At 39.6% G+C, this 22088-nt stretch overlaps 1 long non-coding RNA gene across 1 annotated transcript; it reads right to left on the minus strand.

The window, feature by feature from the left end:
- Positions 1–6463: 6463 nt before the first annotated feature.
- Positions 6464–21333, minus strand: LOC141373815 (uncharacterized). The gene is made up of 3 exons (XR_012380137.1): positions 21197–21333; positions 14131–14236; positions 6464–7287 (listed from the first exon to the last, which is right to left on the minus strand). It is a non-coding gene; the product is annotated as an uncharacterized lncRNA (long non-coding RNA).
- Positions 21334–22088: the final 755 nt, after the last annotated feature.

Consider the following 22088-nt stretch of genomic DNA (forward strand, 5'->3'; position numbering starts at 1 on the left):
TTCAGATCAGCCCGCTGCTGTGTGTGTTGCCAGCCAGAAGAGCTGACGCTACCTCAGTGAAAATGGATCCCGTTTTCATCTTTCATCTTCAACAGTAATGGACATCGTACCTACGATGCACCAAACCTCAGCAATCTGGCTATGAATGCATCTCCTTTATTTTCTATTTTACAGCAAATTGCAGAGAATTTGAGAACTATGCTATTTTTTAAAAAGGTATATTGGCATAACAGTTATTGTAAACATTTTGGTCAATTTTTATTGTTGAAATACATTTTCTATTGATGGGGAAACATAGGAAGCATAAGCGGGAAAAAAAAATCCACCTATAATAGAATCTTCCTAAAATAGCCTACTGATAATATTTTATGTACATCCTTTCAGCCTTTTTTATGTGCATGTATATGGTCTCCCAAATTGGGGTAACATGCCTATTATTTGACATTGAAAAAATAATTAAGATAATACCATGAAAATTTTCCATGACATTAAGTGTTCTCTGGGAATATGGTTGTGGGGATGAGGTAAGGGTGGAAGGGACAAAGAGAAAACATGGAAGTGGTGAGAGAAGAATCAGGAAGTCTCCTTGGGCTGGTTTCTAAAGTAGCAAAATCTTGTAGGTCACGGCTCCAGCAGAGTAGGATGTGGGAAGCACTGATCCCACCTCTCTAAAACAGAGTGAATGAGAAAATTGAGCGGGATCACCTGAGATACTCGAGATTCATTTATCCATCCTAAAGGGAGTACAGTGGAGAAGAACAAGCATGGACTTTGGACTCAGCCATTTGGGATTTGATTCTGCCTCCCGAACTCAACCGAGAATGCCACCAAGACAAGTTATGTCACACCTTGGTTTCCTAATCTGTAGAATGAAGACAATCATATACAGCCTATATGGAAGATTAAATGAGATAATACTTGTAAAGTTTGTGTTTTGTGCTGGCGTGTATTAGGTGCTCATTAAATTGTTCCATTCTTATTTTCAAAGTCAGGTTGTAGAGGGAAAGATCATCTGTTTTCCCAAAAAAGAAATTCAGTCATGTTAATGGGTCTGTCAAGGATACTATTTCTTGGAAGTGAGAACAACTTTTTGTGTATTTATTATTTCCCTTATATAGAGTTTTTCACAGAATTGGGGGGTTGAGATTGTTTCCTTCAGTTTTAACCACCAATCAAATATAAAGTAACATGTATGAGAGCTTAGTTTAGAGGGGAAAATATGGATTTAGTGAAGCCAATGTCCCTCGAAGATCTTTCCCCAAGATGACAGCCCTCAGTGCATCCATCCTCTCCAGGGCTTTCTGCCCATTTTTCTTTGTTCTTCCTCTTCCTCACTCAGCTCACTGTTGCCTGCCTCCTGACCATGAAGCTCCATTGTTAACACACTCTCCTCTAGTCTCATCCTCCTCACCTAGGATAAGATCCCCTAACTCCTGCAAAGGTACAGATTGCCTGGGTTCGCCTTTGGCTCTGCCCATGGCGAGCTGTGTGACCCGGTAAAATGAGGATGATAATAATAGTACCTATTACATATATACATGTGTATACATATACACGTATATTACTTATATAACATCTTACACTATATAATTTAGGGTTGCTGTATAGAGTCACTAAATTAAGACTATCAGGCACTTATAAAAAACTGATAGATAGTAAGCACTTATATATTAGCTATGATTTTTCTTATTTTGTATAAAAATAAAAATAATAACTGTGAATCAAACCTGTATCGAATGAGATATTATATCTAAAAGCATTTAATCTTGGGATGCCTGGGTGGATCAGTGGGTTAAGCATCTGCCTTCAGCTCAGGTCATGATCTCAGGGTCCTGGGATCAAGTCCCGCATTGGGCTCCCTGTTCAGTGGGGAGTCTGCTTCTCCCTCTGCCTGCCACTCCCCCTGCTTGTGCTCTCTCTCTCTCTCTCTGACAAATAAATAAAATCTTAAAAAAATAAATAAAAGCACTTAATCTTGAGCGTGACACCAAGTAGCCCTCAATGATAGTTATTGATATCTGTGTCCTAGCTGCAGTGAAATTGTTTCACTTTCTCGAATGAGTGATGCTCTCTTACCTCCAGATCTGCATACTCTGTTCCCTTTGTCTGCAACACTGTTCCACTGTGGGTAATTCCTATTCATTCTTGAGGTTTTTCCTTACACATCGCTTCTCAGGGAAACCATCTTTGTCAACTGCAAAGAAGGGCTAGATGCCCTTGCTACGTCTCCCCATCCAGCTCTAGCACCCTGTACTTCTCCATTCATGAAACAATAATGTGCCACCCCCCACCCCCTGCCCTATCCATGGTTTTGCTTTCCGTGGTCTCAGTTACCCACGGTCAACTTCAGTCTAGAAGCAAATGATCCTCCTTCTGACTTATCGCCAGAAGACCAATACCAGACTAACACTACATCACAGTGCCTATGTCATTCACCTCACCTCATCTCATCATATAGGCATTTTCTCACCTCACACCATCACAAGAAGCAGCATGAGTACAGTAATATATTGAGATATTTTGAGAGAGAGAGAGAGAGAGAGAGACCACATTCACATAACTTTTACTAGAAGATATTGTTATATTTGTATGTTATTTTATTATTACTTATTATTGTAAATCTCTTACTGTGCCTTACCTTAATATTATTATTAAATAATAATTTAATTTATAAATTAAACTTTATCTTTTTTTGTGCATGTATAGGAAAAAAAAACAGTATATATAGGGTTCAGCACTATCTGTGGCTTCAGGCATCTGCTGGGGGTCTTGGAATATATCCCCCGTGGATAAGTGTGAGGACTGCTGTATTTGTTACCCTTTACAGTATTGCCATAATTGCTGATTTTATTCTCTTTCCTCCCTACTTGTCAGTAGGCCCTGTGAGATAAGATGCATAGTTCCTGATATATAATATGCATTAAATAAATAGTAATAACAATAATAAAATTGTTTTTAAAAAATAAGTAGTAGTCTTAAAGTCATAAAAATAAGAGAAAAACCAGGACAAGGTAATTCCATGAAATTCAACAGACAAATGTGTTTCAACAAGGGATAATGAAACAGTGTCAAATGCTGGAAGAGAGGTCAGGGAAGCAAACGATTCAAAGGCAAACCCGGAGTTTGGCCATTAGGAAATTAGCGGTGACCTGAGAGAGTGTAATTTAATGATGTGGTGGAGCAGGGAGCAGATTGCAGAGGGAGGAGGAATGAAAGGGAGATGAGAAATTGGAGCAGCAAGTGTAGACTCCTTTTTCAAAAAGCTTGGCTGTGAAGCACAAGAGACGCCAGGGAGAATAGAGCACCTAGAGACAGAGTATGTGCGCGTGAGACCGTAACTCTGGGTGCTATCCCAAAGTATGTATGGGTGTGTGACCCTGTGTGTAGGAGACACGATGTGCGTGTGCCTGACTACCTGTGTCTGTATGTAGCCGTGTGTAAATGCACATCTGTGTGTCTCTCTGGGAGTGTTGCGTAGGTGTGTGTTTGTGAGAGGGTAGGGCATGTAAGGTGGAAGAGACTCGAATGTGTTTCTGAGTTGAGGAGAAAGAGTCAGTGGGAAAGGAGAAGTTACTAGAAAACCTGTTAACCCCCAGGACACGACTGGAGAAGGAGAAGCTCAGAGGACTGAGGTTTCTGTGATTTTTGCCTGTGAAGACCGGAATTAAGATGGCTTCTTTTTACTGTGTTTTATTTTTATTTTTAAATTTTTTTTAAATTTTTATTATGTTCATCACCATACATGACATCATTAGTTTTTGATGTAGTGTTCCATGGCTCATTGTTTGTGCATAACACCCAGAACGTGCCCTCTTTAATACCATCACCAGGCTCACCCATCCCCCACCCCCCTCCCCTCTAGAACCCTCAGCTTGTTTCTCAGAGTCCATCGTCTCTCCTGGTTCGTCTCCCCCTCCGACTTCCTCCCCTTCATTCTTCCACTCCTGCTCTCTTCTTCTTCTTTTTTTTTTCTTAACATATGTTGCATTATTTGTTTCAGAGGTACAGGTCTGTGATTCATCAGTCTTGTACAATTCCCAGCGCTCGCCATAGCACACACCCTCCCCAGTGTCCATCACCCACCACCCCGCCCCCCCAGCCCCCTCCACTCCAGCAACCCTCAGTGTGTTTCCTGAGCTTAAGAATTCCTCGTACTGTGTTTTATCATTACCCACACACTTTGATTGTATATATTATTCCCCTAATTCCCGTCCTTATGTCCCCCTCCTGTCACCCTTTTCCAGTTGACCTGGATCTGGGAAACCCCGGTGACATTCCCCGTCAGGGAAAATATCTGAGTGTTCTAAAGACAACAAACCAGGGTCTCTGTTTTTACTTACAAACCACTTTTCGTGCTGTCATGTAGCCAGCACCTGAAAGCAAAGTAGCAAGTATTCACTGAAAGTATTAGCACACTCTAGATATGCTATACATAAATTTAGAACTGCTTGATTAAAAATGTACGAGGTGGGGCACCCGGGGGGCTCAGTCGCTTAAGGATCCCACTCTTGATTTCGGCTCAGGTCAGGATCTCAGTCTCGTGGGAATGAGCCCCCTGTCGGGCTCCGTGCTGCGCACGGAGCCTGCTTAAGATTCTCTCTCTCTCCCTCTCCCTCTGCCCCTCCTCACCCACCTCCTCTCCCACTCTTAAAAAAAAATGTGGGAGATAATAATGTTGAAGTCTCTGCTTCTCATTGTGAAACTTTGATATTTGTTCATTTAAAAGGACATTGGCAGGATTCAGCAGGGGCTGTTGAATTTATATCACAAAGAATACTAAGAACAAGTAAATGAGTCAGCCACTGTTTGCAATTTGTCACTGTCTAAATTCCTGGATGAGACTTACTGAAAAAATGTATATTTTCTTAGAACACTGGAAAAGAGGGAAAACTTTGGGGCAATGGTTTTTAGAAAAAATGTTTTTGCTTTGAAAAATGTAATCACACACGGAAAAGGGAAAGGTTTTTATCTTTTGCTTTCAGAGCAAATCCTTTTTCGATGGTGCTATTAGAAATATGCTGGCCATAATTTTAAAAAGTTACTTGAAATTGAAAGAAAATATTTTTACTGAGTATTCTTTAAAACTTCATTTTGATTAGGGAAGAACATACACATACAAAATACTCAAAAGGTACAAAATGAAATCCAGTAAAAAGTAAGTCTTCCGATTCCCCTTCACCGAGGTCCCCCCCAGAGGCAACCACTGTTATTAGTCTCTTGCCTTCTTCTGGATTCATTCTTTGCCTTTATACTTGTACATGTTTACATGTTCCCCTCCATTAGTACCAGGTTATATACATGGTCATCTACTTTGCTTTTTCTCTGAATGGTCCTTGAACCATTCAGAATCATATCGGACATCCTCAGCAGCAGAGCATTGGCCCATAAGTTACTAGTGAGATTCCCACCCCCCCACCCGACTTCCCTCCAGGCACTAATATGCATGGAGGCTTCTGTTTTAGACCGAAGCACGAGGCAAGAGAAGGAAGGAATTTTGGGGGGGAGCGGTGGGGGGGGTGTCTGTGGCTGGTGCAGAGCTAAGGATGAGGGTTATTTTATACCCTTAGACTGGGTTATATGCCCAAGGTCAGAGAAGCGGAGGATTTGTGGGAAGTAGGAGATGGTCAAAAGTTAATTTCTGGGAAGAAGAGCCATTTAGAGTCCTGGGAACCAAATGTGGCACACAATTGGAGAGGAGGCCATTTCCCCCCACTTCCCCTTGGAAACTAGCAATAATCTGACACTCCTCAAATCTGCAGGCAGAGAATGTGGAAAATTATAAGCCAGAGTAGCAAAGGAAGGAAAGAGCGGACACCATGTAGTTACAGACTGGTTTGTGGGCATGTGTGTGGCATCCTTTTGGGGAACTCCCAAAAATAACTTGGGGACAGTTGGAGATGTGCTAATTACTAGTCATCAAACCAGTTGGAACTCTTACCATCATAGTTTGGGCGTAAAAATAGACTGCAACTTGATTTTACACTCCCAATCTCGTGGGGCTTAGAAGACTGGGATTATATGTAAAACTGGAAAAGACTAAATATATAATATATGCAATACCTTGTCACAGGATGGTGGGATGGAAATCTCAATTGCAAAACAACAGATACCTATTCCAAGCTGAAATGCTGAAACAGGATTGAAAAGGAAAAGACTGAGAACTAGTAGATAATTTTTACACTCCTCACTCTTACCAGGAATATAGGAAGGTGGAAAAGAGTTTGAAATATAACTTCTTTTTAAATTAAGTTTGTATTTTAATTCCAGTATAGTTAACATAGAGTGTTACATTAGTTTCAGGTGTACAATACAGTGATTCAACACTTCCCTACATCACCCCGTGCTCATCACAAGTGCCCTCCTTAATCCCCATCACCTACTTCACCCATCCCCCCACTCACTTCCCTTCTGGTAACCAGCAGTTTGTTTTTTATAGGTAAGAATCTATTTCTTGGTTTGTCTCTCTCTCTCTCTTTCCTTTGCTCATTTGTCTTGTTTCTTAAATTTCACATATGAGTGAAATCATATGGTATTTGTCATTCTCTGACTGACTTATTCAACTTAGCATTATACTCTCTAACTCCATCCATGTTGTTGCAAGTGGCCAGATTTCATTCTTTTTATGGCTGAATAATATTCCATTGTATATAGACATATATATATACCACCTATTCTTTATCCATTCAGCTATCAATGGACACTTGGACTGCTTCCATGTCTTGGCTATTATAAATAATGCTGCTATAAACATAGAGATGCATGCATCCCTTTGAATCAGTGTTTTCGTATCCTTTGGGTAAATACCCAGTAGTGCGATTGCTGGGTCATAGGGTAGTTCCATTTTTAACTTTTTGAGGAAACTCCGTACTGTTTTTCACCGTGGCTGCACCAGTTTGCATTCCCACCCACAGTGCACGAGGGTTCCTTTTTCTCCACATCCTCACCAACACTTGTTTCTTGTGTTGTTGATTTTAGCCATTCCAACAGGTGTGAGGTGATATCTCATTGTAGTTTTGATTTGTAGATCCCAGATGATGAGTGATGTTGAGCATCTTTTCATGTGTCTGTTGGCCATGGAAGTACAACTTCTTAGGAGGAATTCTCAGGAGAGCTCTACTCAGAGTCCATACCATCTGCAAAGGCAGGTTCTAAAGGATGCCTGCCCCTCACCTTAAGCCAGGCCTTTAACTGGACCAGCAGGAGTCTGATATGTGTTCCCCAAGGTTGAAGGACACAGTGGATTGGCATCTAACTCTCTCAAGACTGGATGATAGGTTGGCTGGGTTGCTGCAACAGACAAGAGGAAGAAGTGGTGTATCAGGAGCCACCAGCGCTCCTGGAGTTCACTGGGGTTAACAACAGGTGCATATTTCTTGTGGGTGTGCTGTGGGCCATAGGTGAGAAAGCTTGAGCCTGGAGGCATCCTAGATTCTTTTCAAAGGGGCTGCAGAGAGAAGTTGGAGGGGGGTATTGCCAGATTGCTAGGGGCTAAGGAAAGCATAAGAAACTAGGCAGCACAGAAAAACCCACGTCCAGAGAACTTCAGGTGGCTGTTTCCAAGCAATTGGGTGGGTTTTCAAAATAACCCATAAACGCGTTCCCCAATAGAATCAGCTTTAAGCAGCAACCAAGCCTGGGTAGTGCTATTACTACATGCCTAGTGAGAGAACTCTTCATTCTCCCCTCCTCTCCCACCAACATCCACTCCACCCTTGAACAAGTGAGGGGGGTGTTTGTGGCAGGTAACACTCACCTGTAGAAATGGGGGGGGGAAACACAGAAGAAATCCTTGACTTCCCCTGAATTTTCTCTTCTTATCCCATTTCTCCCTTCCTCTCTTCCTATATTCCTTTCCTATAACCTCTCTCCCAGAGGTTCTTCAATTTTCACTTCCATTTAATGAATTTCTTTCTTGCAAAGGCACTAACACTTTGCTGTCACGGCTTTGGTATCATTTCTTTCCTTCTTTTATTCTCTCGGGTTTTCTTTTATTATCTTGGGCACTAGCCTGAGAGTCATTCGTTCTCTTCTCGGGATGATTTGTTCACCCCCTGCAATGACAGTTGTCATCACTTTGGCATTTTCGTCCCCTTTCCTTAGAGGGACCATCCCGAGGACATTGCCCTCCAGCCCCTGTGGGCACTCAAGAGCTAAGGTCGCTGCACAATGACTGCCAGAGACAGCTCAACGCCTCACAGTTCACTGGAGTGAATCGGCTACTTGTTGAAAAATGAAATACTCTTAGTTAGTTGTGTCTAACAGCAATCACTGTGGGTCCTTCCAACAATTTAAATCAGGTCGTCAGTTTGGCAGATTTAAGGCTCCAGCTTATAAAGACCTGCAGACTTATAAACACCAGGCCACTGGCCCTGGAAACAGGGTACTGCACTTCTGCTTCTGTCTCCACTGCAATATATATTTATGCAGGCCTGAGATGACTGCCTCTCTGAATAAGGAGGACAGTGACACCACCCTCTGTTAGATGAGATGAGAAGCATGGCGTGCTTAGCAAAATGCTCGTGATAAGGAAACTTTCGCTACGTATTAACTATTATTATGTTTGTAATCCTGACTCATTTTAATCCCAAATTTATCCCTCTTAGATTCCCAGGCTATTAGTTACTTCTTCCTCTTCTTCTCTTTCCTTCCTTCCTTCCTCCCTCCCTCCCGCCCTCCCTTCCTCCCTCCCTCCCTCCCTCCCTCCCTCCCTTCCTTCCTTCCTTTCCCTTCCTCTTTCTTTGTTTCCTTTTTGGTCAATGGCACTTTGATTTACACACATTTTTCTTTTTAGGACAGGGACTTCTTCTTAATGGTCTGTACAGGAAGTTTAAACAGCTTGCAAATAATAATCCAGAAAACTGTGTCCCTGATGCACATAGATTGAGTTCCTTTCCAAACTACCTTAAGGCTAAAGCTATAAGATAGGAAAGAACATGGTTGAGTTACAGAATATTGGGTCAATAGGATTCCTTAAAATTTCTACTTCTCTTGGTTGATGTTTCCCATTTTGTCCTCCTTTCTCATTGGTTCACTTCTGAGCACATGGAGAGGTTTAAAAAATACTGCTGGACATGACAGCTGCTTTGGACTTTCATTTCTAAGTCTTCATTGAATCCGTAATGTATTCCCTTCTCAAAGTCATGTAGCACTAGAATTTTTTTTGGCTCCTGGGAAGACTACATTTCTCTTCATTCTAGGTAAAGTCAGTATCCCAATTTGCATATTATTGATATTTTTTGCTCCCTAGTAACTGGTGGAGGAAGAAAAAAACAGCATTTGGAAGAAGAATTAAGGTTTGGGGAGGACCTTCACTGTGGGCATGGTGGATGGGAAGAAGGTAGTCCATGTACCTCAAGAGGATTCAAGAACAGACACCTTCTCAGAGATGCAAGGTGTACGATCATCATTTCTGAAAGCTAACTGGCTCTATAATCATGTTGTCAGTTATTTTACTTCACAGTGTTAAAGTAGAATTTCTTATAAATAAAGCAAAAATAGACCTATTAGGATTTGTAAGCCCTTTACTTTTTAAATGAGATATATCTCAAGGCAGGGGGCGGTTGGGTTGTCTGCTTGATGAATGGATGCAAATATTTTTTCACTTTGATGAGCAGCGGCCAGAGAAATTGTAGGCAGATGGAGAAATCATTACAATGTTTTGTTGTTGTTGTTGTTGTTGTTGTTGTTGTTGTTTTGCATTAGTCCAAGGCGCTGTGTCTTTCTTAGCCCGTAGTTTAGGTTTAAATTCTACTTTGGAGGGGCGCCTGGGTGGCTCAGTTGGTTAAGCATCTGCCTTTGGCTCGGGTCATGATTTCAGGGTCCTGGGATTGAGCCCCAAGTCTCATCAGCCTCCTTGCTCAGCGGGGAGTCTGCTTCTCTTTCTCCCTCTGCTCCTCCCCCCCCACTCATGTTCTCTCTCTCTCTCTCTCACAAATAAGTAAATAAATAAAATCTTTAAAAATTTTTAAAAAATAAATTCTACTTTGGAGGAAAAAAATCATAAATTTAACAAATATAGATTAATGACAATAAAAGTTAAAAAAAGCTCCCATACTTAATATTTTACTCAAATAGTTTTGCGTTAATCGACTTGCAGTTTTTGTTACTATTTCTCATCTGCCACACTTTGCAGCAAGAAGACTCATTAATATGCAATGTTCTTGTCCCTTTGATTGCTTCCTCCTACTCTCCAAAATATAATCAGTTCAAAATCTGTTTAGTCAAGCAGACATGAGGAAGAAAGAGAATTTCTATGGTGTTTTTAAAAGCCGATTTGTGGCAAAATCATTTTATTTTTTTTGTTCATGCCCCAAAAAGGAGAATGTAGGGAAAATTTCCCCGGGGCCATGAGAGTCTCCCTGGGGAATTAGGGAGGTGAGCAGGAGGTGGCCTCAGAGTAGCTCCTCACAGACCACCCCCACCTCCAGTCACAGGAGGGTCAAAAGATATTCCACCTAGACTCAGGTGAGCTGAGGCTCAGGCCTTCCCCCCTACAAAGACACCTCTGAGGTCGCCAGGGTGTTGTCATGGAGCCTTTCCCCTGCAACCTTCTTAGTAAACAAGCTAGTTAGAAGCTTCTTTCAGTATGACAGGATACATAGGTTAAATAAACTTTAATGAAACTGGGCCTTAGGTCCTCCTACTAGTGCTTTTTATGTTATTTATAACTATGGTAAATGGTAATAAAATATTATCCATTCCTCCATCCTGACTCCAGTGTCATGACCAGCTCAGTACTTGGAATTCTCCTATTCCCTATTCAAGTTTTCTCATTAGTTATTATCATTGGGATTTTAAAATCTATGCTTTTTAAACATTTTAACCAAGATTAAGTTCACATAATTTTAAGTTCATAATATGTATTTCTACACATGCTACACCAGGTCAAATGTCAGTATTCAAATGAAAAACGAAGAGTTGAAAGCACTTTAAATACAAACAAAACCAAGTTCCAAGGTTCACAGTTTTTAACAGTTTACAGGACCAACCGATCTTTCTTTCCTTTGTAAGCTGTTTCTTCCAAACCTTGATACTATAAGACAATTAAACTGCAGACTAGTTTACATTTGAAGACACTACTCCTATCCTTTTGTCATAGGATCACCTGATGAAATAAGAGTGTGTATTCCTTAACTGGCCAGAGCTGTTCATGTAGGGCGATTTGTATCCCTATTTTTTGGCTATTGTTATTCCCATTCTTAAATTAAAGTTTTTAATGTTATCAACATTTAGAAACATGTACAGAATTTGTAAAGCCCAAAAAGGCGTATTAGAAATAAGCAGTGCCTGGCCACCTCTTTCCCCTATTCTGATTTTGTTCACCAGTGAAGCAAATCCAAGACCACATCTTGACAACAGAAGGAATGGCTGCTTATTTAATCACAGTGTTAGGGGCACTGAAGTAGACAAGAGTCTTCTGGTCTCTTTCCTCTAAGTAGGTCATCAATGAAATTACCAGACTTCTATTTTTACCCTTCTATTTTTTTTTAAGTTTCTCATGGAAATTCTAAAATCTCTTTCTACATTTTTTGCAGTATTTTATTACCTGTAGAAGGAAAAGGAAGCTTTATAAAATAGTAATTGTTAACATGTTGTATTTGTAAAATCCATGATGGGTAGAGTCGGCAGGAGATGGCTGGCTACACTTTGAGATGGCCATGAGAATGGAGGAACTGCTAATTCTTTGTAATTGTTATAAATTTCCTGGCCCACATGGATAATTCTGTCCTCAGTCATCAGTGCCCATACCACCCATTGAGAAGCCCTGCTCCAGGACAGACACCCTTTAAGTCTGTTTTGAATAACAGTGGACTTCAGAGAATCGATGGAACATGATTTGAAGGGCCAACTGAGAACCAGAACTTCAGGAAACCATGGTGAATTATCTGGCAATTAAAGGTATCCCATTGATAGAGCCTGAATCCAGAGCAGCCTCAGGCCTTTGCTTTCGGATTGGCAAAACAGCCCCTGGAAGCCCGAACAGTTTTGTTCTAGGGCCGTGGTTCCCACCTACTGCCTTTTCTATAATCCCCTCTCAATGGGAGGTGGTATCAGAAATGCCATTTCCGCTACCAGGCATTAGAAAGCAATAGAGTTCACGATGTTTATCCTGTGTCTTCTGAAACCATTCTAAGACTTTCACACAAAATTCAAAACAGTGGCCTTGGAGCAGAATTTCAAGGGAGGCCCCTACAAAGCCCGCCAACTCCATGGTTTCCAGTAAAAGGAACTCCTCTCCAGTCTTTTGAAACCTGGTTCAAGTAAAATACCATTCTCATACCAGAGTTTGAATCACATTTCCTCTGTCCACACAGCTTCTATAGTCTTGCCAGAGAGAGCATTTACCCCTCTACTTCCTGATTAAAAAAAAAAAAAAAAAATCTGGCTGGCCTATTTTTAATATGCTAATTATCTCCATCTGTAAGTGCTTCCTAGCCTCTTTGGCTTTTCTTGGACCAACCTCAAATCCCAACATCTCTTCCAAGGGGAAAAAAATGGGTATCCGCCTTACGGCCAGAAGCCAAGGTGCATAAAAAGAGAATTGAACTCTTCAAAAACTAAACATAAATATGGTGCAAACTGGCAATCAGAGTTTTAGCACTAAACCTTTTTAAAGATAATAAACTTTCCATGAACTTACTCTCTTTCACTTGGTTCCTATGAAGAGCAGTTCCCCCAGGATACTGAAATCATGGAGGCTCTTTCATACACTTCCCGAGATATATAAGAGAATCAGTCTCAGCCCATTTAAGTGAAGCGGTAGATGCCATGATGTTAAGTCTCCAGGCTTTCTGTGGACCATGACTGTTTTGTTCGCGAGCCGTATGTTTAGCTCTAAAAATTACATGGACTACCACATGAAACCTCATACTGTGTGATGAGGGAAATAATAATATCTTTGAAAAATGAAGTATACTTTCAAAATAATGTTTTCTTCGGCCCCTGGGAATTTGTCTTTAAAACTGGGAGAGGAGGGATTAAAGCAACACTCCCCCAGCGTTAGCAGGACTATCAAGTCGTGCTTTCTGTTTAGGTAGGAAGTGGTTGGATCAAGGTCAAAACTTATATAATTTCCTGACATATGTGTAAGGACAATCCTTTCAAAAATGTATTTTTAACCACTTCAGGAGAAGTGTGATTTTGTTTTCCTCCAAATATTTTAGAAGCCAGAGAACATTTTTTGTGAGTGTTTTAACTGTTCAAAAATCTTCCAAAATCCACAAAATCCTTTGACATTCTTCCGTACCTCACCACTCTCACTCTCCCCAGCAAAGACTGGTTTTGGCATTTAGCCAGAACAAATTCCTGGGGGGCAGATGCTATTGGCTGGAAGAAGGAAGTGAAACAGAATAGAAAATGGAGCCCAAAGTGACGGACTCCCTCCCTGACCAAACTCCAGTCAGGCCCCTCTGAGCTTGCTTCTTGACTAGGCCTGCTCCCTGGCCCGCCTTTAGCAAGAATCTTGCTGAATCAGTTTAGTGAGAACCCCTCCCCTCGATATTTGATCAAATCCCGCATCCCTTTCCCTTGGCGTTTAAGTACCCTTGGTGTCCTTGTAGCAACAATCCTGTTAGGCCAGTCCAACAAGAATTCCCCACCTTACCTTCTCTCTGAGTGATTTTTTATCTCTTGCTGGCTGCCTTTGCTGTATTCAGAGTTGAACTCAACTTCTTTCTCCCTATTGTAACAGTCTTGCACAAAGTCTTCCTTACCATTTTTAACAAGTGTCAGAATAATTTTTCTTTAACAAGGGATATGAGTAGGAATTAAGACTGGCATAAAAGTCAGGAATTTAAAGGTCCCCAAACTACAAATTCTCACCCAAATAAATATTCACTAAGTAATCTTTGAAGTATAGTCTACTCCTTAAAATTACTGTTTTCTAATATTTACTGTTTATTTTTTTGTTTTTTTTTAAGATTTTTTATTTATTTGAGAGAGAGAATGAGATAGAGAGAGCAAGCATGGGGGGGAGGGTCAGAGGGAGAAGCAGACTCCCTGCCGAGCAGGGAGCCCGACGTGGGACTGGATCCCAGGACTCCAGGATCATGACCTGAGCCGAAGGCAGTCGCCTAACCAACTGAGCCACCCAGGCGCCCTCTAATATTTACTGTTTAAATAATCACTTACCTATGATGTCTTCTTATCTCTGCACATTCTACCGCCATCCCAAATATAACAGCACTTGCTGGTATGACTCCCATACTTTTCACAATTAACCATTTTCACCTCTGGCCTAAAAATATAACCAAAAAGTTATATTGTTATATGTATGCAAAAATACGTGTGCACGATTACCAGAAAGAAAATTAATAAGAAAAAAAGCCTTTAAAAGCAATAGGCAAGGATAAACAAGTTAAGGCATTTTTTCTTTGAAAAGTTTCTTTTGTTAACCAGACTTATTGTAGTGATCATTTTACAATATATAAAGTTTTGAATCATTCTGTTGTATACCTGAAACTAATATAATGTTACATGTCAATCATACCTCAATAAAAAAACTTTGTGTGTGTGTGTGTGTGTATATGTGTGTATATGTGTGTGAGTGTATGTGTGTGTGTATGTGTGTGTATGTGTGTGTGTACACATATACAAACAAACAATAGATATGAGTAGCTTATGACTTGGGCAATTAAGCCCCTCCAGGCTTTCAATACTTGACTATGGAGTAAATCTACCATGTTTATTTTGTGTCTTAGAGAGCACTCTGGCACACCACTACCTACCACAATTTGAAAAGCGGGACACGAGATACATGCTATAATGAAACAACGTGCAACACCTGCTCTCTTGCAAAAATGTTACTCACTTTCAAGTTACATAAGAAACACATGAATATATACTTACTACAGAAGCTCCAGTTAGCTGCTTTTTACTCCACCCCCTTTCCCAGAGGTAACCACCGTAAACAATTCAGTATTACTCTAGAGGTTTTAAAATTAATTATATATGTATACAGAATTTACTTTCTCATGCAAATAGCAGATTGAACACTATCTACTAGTTAATACAAAGTATTTTTTTCTTAGTCTTTCTGAAAGAACGGTCTACTGTAATATAGCATCTTTCTAAAATCTAAACTGCCTTAACTTACTTTGGTTTTCAATCCACATTTATGACCAAAAATTCACATTCAGAAGTAAAAGGCAGATGAATTTAAGGAGTAAATGTTAAGCCTGGCAGAACTTGTACGCTTATTTCTAAGTATGCTGTGGTATCTAAATTTAAAAATGTGAATGCCACCGTATTTCTGCTTTTATTTGACATTGTAATGAGAAACTTAAATGGATCTTTTCGAGATGAGCTCTTAATTGCCTTTGTAGCTTCCCCTTGCTCTTGGTAATAACAAATCCATTATTCTAAAGGCAGCAAAGATCATGGAGCTAGAATTGGAGTCCTGCTTTAAAACTGCTTGAAATTCTGTCCTGGGATTTTCTGCTTCTGTTTTTCCTTATGGCTATATTTTAAAATATTTATTGATTTATTGGACTTAAAAATTGGCTACATTGCCTGGGAAATCTGGAACCCAGAGATATCAGCCACCAAAGGAAGGAGGAAATGAGCAGCTGGCTGAGAAGCAATGTACATGAACTGGGGGCCTCTGTTGTGTGAATCCCGGTCTCGCCTGACTAGACTTAGATTCAGATTCATCCTGTTCTTTTTACTGTTCCTTAAATTTAGCAAGACAAAAGTTTCCCCTAGCTGTAACCTAAATCATATTGAGCAGGTCAATTTCATTGGAGGCCATTAAAGGCCATGCAGCCATAACAGGTTTTTGCAAATGTACTGGATTATGTTTTTGTGACCACTGAGGGTTCTCAGACCAGTTAATTCACTGCATTTGTCATCAAGCTGAAGGAATTCTTTAGGAGCTCTACCATGTTTAGGAGCATTTTTTTAAGAAAAAAATATTTTTATTATAAAGTAATGCATGCTTATTGTATAAAATTTGAAAATACAGAGAGAGAGAGACACACAAAAAGTAAATATCAGCTATAATTCTGCTATTTAGTGATAATTCTTCTCGGAAGATATTGTTGATAAACTATCCAATGGCCATTTCTATTTTTTTCTCATTAAAAATAAACCAGATCAGAAGTAACAATATGCCCGGCCTCAAGGGATTACTGTATTAGTCTACAGTAAGCATGAACAATACCATTATTTTCCCCATGTTTAAGCATGTGACTCATTTCTGACCTAGGAGTTTCTGGGGAAGCATTATGAGGGCTGTGGCAAAATTTTGCTTACTAAAAGAACACATTTTAGGGGAAAGTCTCTTTTGTTAGTGCCATTTTACTTCCCTTTTTGAATGTAGTCTTGGAAATATGTAAGGCTTGGAGCTGCAGCAGCCATTTTGCAACCATGAAGCAACAACGCGAAGGCGAAAACTAACGTGCCAAGAGCAACATAATAGAAGCCTAGAAAGAAATTCGATCATTGATAATAAAGTTGAGCTGTTGAACAAATACATTACAGCTTACCTCCAGACTTTATGTTAAATTAATAAATATTCTTCTGTTTTTAGCAGCTAATAACTGAGTACTCTTGATAAACCTTAACTCATTCAAACTCATGTACCTATTATAGCATTTTTGATGTATTTCCTTTCATATTGCTAAAGTAAAATAAAATGGAGACCAGGATAACAGACAACCCAAGGAGACAAAATAATTTAAGATACAGAAGCGAAGTATATTTTAGTGTATTTCATAGATATAAGTGAAACTTAGATTATTTCTTATAAATGTGTCTGATAATCATAAATGAAACTAAAGTCATTTTCCTAAAATGGGATAAGAGAATCACTTTTAACTAAGCCCCTGCCATCTAGAAGCCTCCATTGTAATAACCAATAATTATGAGTGTTAAACAACTTCCTCCTTTTTCACTCAATTAGCCATCCTGAAATATCAGGCCTCTGAACTTTATGCCACTTTTGGGTTTGAAGTCTCTCTGTTTGCAAACAGTTTTTTTTCCCTGCTCAATAAAATATTCATATCAAATAAAGCTCTCTGAGTTTTCTTTAGACAGTATATAAGTACTTTTAAAATATGGAATCATATGAAGCACAGTTTTTGTATTCTGCTTTTTCCCCCCTGAATAGTATCCTAAGTCAATAAATATTCCTTAAAAACATAATTTTTAAAAATTTGATTACAATATTCCATCCTATTGGTATATACTTATGTTTAACCATACCTTTATTGTTGGAAATCTTGGTTGTTCTTTTAAAATATACATAATAAGTATTCTAATCAGAAAATTCTTGCACCTCTTTTTTTAAAAAATCAGACTCTAAATTTTTGCTTTACAATATATTCCTAGAAGTGAATGCTCTGCTCTTTGTTATGTAAGACCCTGCTGCATTGCTGATGTTTGAGAGGAAGAATCTAAGTAGTAGATTGATTTGTCTTTTCTCTTGCTGAAACACTACTTCCTCATACTCTCCTCTCTGAAGTCACATTCATTGCCAACCTCTGCAGTGGCACAGCCCACAAACCTGCATTTGTCCTCATGGAAAGTTGCCTTTTGTTTTTAGAACACAAAGCAAGAGATATAGATAATTGTGTCTCAGAGGCCCACAATTCCCAGTGACAGTGGCACCCGGCTGTTCTTTTTTTTTTTTTTAAAGATTTTATTTATTTATTTGACAGAGAGAGGGAGCAGGAACACAAGCAGGGGGAGTGGGAGAGGGAGAAGCAGACTCCCTGCAGAGCAGGGAGCCCGATGTGGGGCTCGATCCCAGGACCCTGAGATCATGACCTGAGCCAAAGGCAGATGCTTAACGACTGAGCCACCCAGGCACCCCGCAGCTGTTCTTTAGTACATCTACTTTTTTGTTTGTGTTTGTGTGATGCAGGACCACCTAAAGGACAGGATCCAGGGAAATATGCATGTAAGGATGCTTTGGATTAAAGGCCACTCATTTTTTCAAAAGAAAGAAAAATGACATTTTAACTTATAGTATTCAAGCAATATTTAATTGTAAGGAATTTTGTCAATGACTGTATGTGTGTGGAGGCACACGGAGATTAAATTCTTTGCTTTCTTATTTGTGATGATTGATGTCTCCTGTATATGTTCACCCTTTTGAAATGATTATCAGGAATTCATAATGGGTTCTCTTGATAGAAATGGATGTATAATAACTTATGCACACATATGAGTAAACATAAAAGAGAAAGGCATTGTGAATTCAAGCACCAGAGGGATTCTATATGAAACCTCAGCCGATAATTGATTGATTTTGGAATGATACAATTACCAAAAGCGTAGTGACACATTCCAATTTCTTTGCTAGAGCTTCAGTTTTCATAGGATTTGTTGTAGTCTTTGGTGCCATTACTCAGTACACATGATCTCATTATCTGTTAAATTGATCAAAACATTAAGACTAGGGTTTTGTGTTACTACACATTTTTATGGAAGTAGAATAAATTTAAATAACATCATTGTTATATATGGCATATCTGCATTTGTGGCTGGTTTGTAGAAAAATTCGTACTCAGTGCAAAATCAACTCCTTCTCTGTTAATATATTCCTGCTTGTTGACCTTGTGGAAAGTTTGTCATATTCACTCAGAGCAGGGAAGCGGAGTGTAAATGAATGGATATGGGGATCTAAGAATCAGAGAACTTGATTTTTAGTTCTGGTTCTGCCACCAATTATGATTTGGTCCGAGTCTCTTCGTCTGTCTCATGAACTGCTCTAGTAAAGCAGTTTTCCGGAGTATGCCCCCACGTAACCTGAATAACCAGGTTGTATGGGAAGGAATTTGAAGAGTATGAAATCAACCTGAGTAATAAGGAAATAAAAGTAATAAAAAACTCCTGGGTGATGTGCTGAGGTGCTGGTACATCAGTCAGAATATAGCAGGGGAGGTCTACCATAATCTGCCATCGTTATCAGATGTTCTTGTCCATAAAAGCAGAAAAAAAAAATTCACCCTTCTTCAATTCAGAAAGGTAGTATCTATTACCTGTGGCAGTGCTGCTAAGCATCCAGTCTGGAAATTTTTTTCTGTATGTGGAGCTGTCTTTGTACGTGCAAGCCAGGTGTTTCTTTTCATATCTTATTATAATTACCTCCCACTGGGTATAGGATGGATGTAGCATTACCTGGTTGCAAGACAGATTGAAAATTGGTAGAAAAATGTTCACCTATTGGAAATGATATAGGAAAATAGAATGGCAACTGTAACCTCTGGCACTTCAGCAATTATCCACTTCATTTTTTTAAAGACAGACAGTAAAAATGACTTAGGACAACCCCCAGGAAAATAAGTTAACGAGAAACAATGTGGGTCCACTGACCACTGGAGAAATGCAGAGGGATATAAGATGAGATCCAGGCACTTTGCTTCTAATCTGTTTGTTAGAGCCACATAGGTAATCATGGCACCATGATAGCTGAAGAAGCTTCCTTGTTTTAGGACAGATACACAACACGAATACTCTAAAACACACACAAACAGTTTTAAATGTCAGATAATGAGAATGAACAATTGTGGAGCACTATGGCACACCAAGCATTGGGCTAAGCCCTCAGACCAGTCTTTTGAAGGCTCCCTTTTCCCCACTTCACAGATTAGGGCACTAAAGTTAGGAAGACAAAATGACCTGCCTAGGAACACAATGCTAATGAATTGTCAAATTGGGATTAAAAATCCAAGTCTGTTTGCCTCTAGATCTCTAGCCCTTAACATTTAGAGGATATTGGTTTTAGATTTGCTTTCCAGAGAACCTGTATCTAAAATGCCATTTCCAAGAAATAAAATCTTAAAAAAGAAAAAAAAGAAAAAACTTTAAAAAAATAAAATAAAAAAATAAAATGCCATTTCCAGGGGCACCTGGGTGGTACAGTCGGTTAGGTCTGACTCTTTGTTTCAGTTCAGGTCATGATCTTGGGGTCGTGGGATCGATAGAGCCCGGTGTCAGGGTCCACGCTCAGTGTGGAGTCTGCTTGGGGTTCTTTCTCTCCCTCTCTCTGCCTCTCCTGCTCATGGTCTCTCTCTCTAAAATACATAAATAAATCTTTTTTTTAAAATGTCATTCCCATCACTTGCCATCCTCCTTAGCTTTATTTTCCTTCACTGCATTTCCCATCATTATATGATTTATGTTATTAGATACCATATACTTTACATTATTATATATATTATTATATACTATTTACTATTATTGTATACCTATTGTTAATTCCCACCTCTTCTACTCTGCCTGCCTCCATGTTTCGTCCCCTGCTGACCTCCTGGGCTTTGAATGGTGCCTGGCACAGTGTAACTGCAAATACACATTTGTTGGGTACATCTGCACATAGCAACTTGTTAATATGAGTGTCACTTATTTTCTTTCATAATTGGGGATTCTTTTTCTTTATCTGTTATTTGCATTACTTTTAGCTATTGCAGTTATTTTTTTTAACTTGTTAACTTTACTTTTAATGTTAATAGAAGATTAGACAATTGACACCTAGAGAAAAAAATAAATGTCAGATAAAATATGTAAAACGTATTTTAAATAACAGAGGCTGAAAAATTTTGCCCTAAGTAGATGCTAATAGGCTGACATTAGTTCAAAACATTTCACAGAATGAGCAAGAAAATGAGTAACTGGGCTTTGACCAGAGACACAGAAGGTCACTTTCCTGGAAAATGTTCTGCAAAACTTTTATCAGAAAATTGCTTTATCATTTTGAAATTTGAGGTGTTACATCTTAGCTTCTATGGTCCACTTCAGAAATAACTATCTTATCTCGCCATTCAGCAAAGATATGTGCTTTACAGCTTTCATTTATGTTGCCAGAAATATTTTTTTAATGCTTTGTTCTGTGGCTTCTGCACTCTTCAAGGTGATGAAACCAAAAAAGCACCTTTTTGTGTTTTCAACAGTATTGGAACTAGCCTCAAGAAAATTTAATAATTCAGGTACAATATAAATGCAACAATAATAATTTTTTTTTCATTTACTGCTGTCTGCCCTGGCCCTGAACTTTTAAACCAGTCTGACTCATGTACCCCCAAGTCCCGTGGGAAATAAAAGCCGCTCTGTTTGCAGTAGATGCCTTGGTTCCTGTCTCTCGGCCCCTCCTTTCTCCACACCCTATTTCCTGCCTACCACCCCCACCGAGCGTCAGTTCTGCTGACCTCTTTGCTTCGTCAAAAAGCAAATCTTTTTCTGGTTCCACGCTCACCTTTGGTTTTGAAGACTGAGTGACTTAAAGGAATCTGGACTTTGGGTGCTGTCTGCAGACTTGGCTCATATTCAAGATCAGGCTCCTCTTACGGTTAGTACTCTGAGCACAATACAGCGCCCCTTGTTGGTTCAGCTCCCAAGATCCAGACTTCTCATGGTGTCCAAGCAGGGCCCATTTGGTTCCTCTCTGAGGAGTGTTAAGTAACTACTGAGCTGGTAGGTTTGTATTTTTACCCCAGGTACAGAGCTGTTTATCTGGAAAAGGCCAGGCAGTAGTCTTCCTGATGTGAAAAAAGTTCAAGCCATAACACAAGCCAGCTGCTGCAAGAATGTAATATCTGTGATCACACAGAGGTCTGTTTAGAGACAGAGAATGTGACTCATTTTCTAATCCTGTGAAGTGCGTAGGCCAGTATGCTGCATGGCCAAGCAGGGACAGAGATTTGCTGAATTGAATTCATCAGAGCAGATATTCAATATTGCCAAGAGATGGCAGATGTGAGCATATCTCTTTAGTTCAAACCTTATTTACATAGTTCAGCTATGACATAGTCCTTGAGTTCTCTCTGCTCTAGTTCAGGCATAAAATTCAGCTCTGTTAACATTCATTCTCTGCATGCAATTCAGAGAGAATAAATAGTTAAGAAGAACCAATCCTGGTGTCTGCCAACGGTATGCCATCTCACCATATGACACGTTAGAGCAAGGTGGGTCTTTTCTTGGTTCCCACTTGTATTGCAACCAGGCTTGAGATGAATTCCCCAATATCACGCACTGTCTGAGAAGGAACAGATTTTCAAAACTTACAGAGTATGCTCATCCAAAAGAGAGGACAGGCAATAATCTATCTTTTATTTTCCCCAGAGAGAGCCTGGTTAGGTCATAGTTCT

Source organism: Callorhinus ursinus, unplaced genomic scaffold, assembly GCF_003265705.2.
Source record: "Callorhinus ursinus isolate GAN/ISIS: 27379988/994484 unplaced genomic scaffold, GSC_fseal_2.0 scaffold12, whole genome shotgun sequence".
Taxonomy (NCBI): domain Eukaryota; kingdom Metazoa; phylum Chordata; class Mammalia; order Carnivora; family Otariidae; genus Callorhinus; species Callorhinus ursinus.